The sequence below is a fragment of the Seriola lalandi genome, unplaced genomic scaffold (assembly GCF_002814215.2).
Source record: "Seriola lalandi dorsalis isolate HSWRI2012SDOR001 ecotype SW California unplaced genomic scaffold, Sedor1 jcf7180002054404, whole genome shotgun sequence".
NCBI lineage: Eukaryota > Metazoa > Chordata > Actinopteri > Carangiformes > Carangidae > Seriola > Seriola lalandi.
Window position 1 is genome coordinate 428,892 of NW_019524957.1, and position 563 is coordinate 429,454.

General features: G+C 38.2%; 1 protein-coding gene across 6 annotated transcripts in view; it reads left to right on the forward strand.

Annotated features, from left to right (window-relative positions):
* The window catches only part of shroom3 (shroom family member 3), an 80,986-nt gene that overhangs the window by 73,942 nt on the left and 6,481 nt on the right, over positions 1-563 (forward strand). The gene's annotated exons all lie outside the window — the stretch shown is intronic.

Consider the following 563-nt stretch of genomic DNA (forward strand, 5'->3'; position numbering starts at 1 on the left):
GTCTTGATCCCGCAAGGGGTGCTATGACTTTTGGTGTTAAAATTCCAATTTTTCCCAAAGTTATTCCCAAAAAACTGGGAATAAATAATGCATTAGAAATGCATTGGAATTTTCTTTAGAAACCCACCTTTTTTCGACAAAATTGCACCTTTTTGCTGAGTCACCCAGCTCTCTCATACCTGCACGTAGAAATGTGATTCAAACTGTAAAACGGAGGAAAACTTCTGTTCTCTCAAAAAGATAGGAACTGTTTTTACATAACATGTAAACTTTTCACACTGTGAGCACTCAAAGGAGGAGTGTAAATCACTTTTTCTTCAAAGTTAAAGTGAAAGCGTCAGTTGGCTAGAGTGCGTGAAGCAGTAAAGAATAACCTTTATTTTTATTTTTAACTCGAGCTCGCGGCCAAACCGTAAAAAGGAGACAAATAATTCTTTCTGAAAATGTAGACATAGTTGTTGGGATTCATAAAATGTAACTTTGACAGGCAGGGTCTGCACAAAATTTAAACGGGGGTGCCGAGTCCGGCAGCAATACCTGTCTCACTCTCATTGACACCTAAT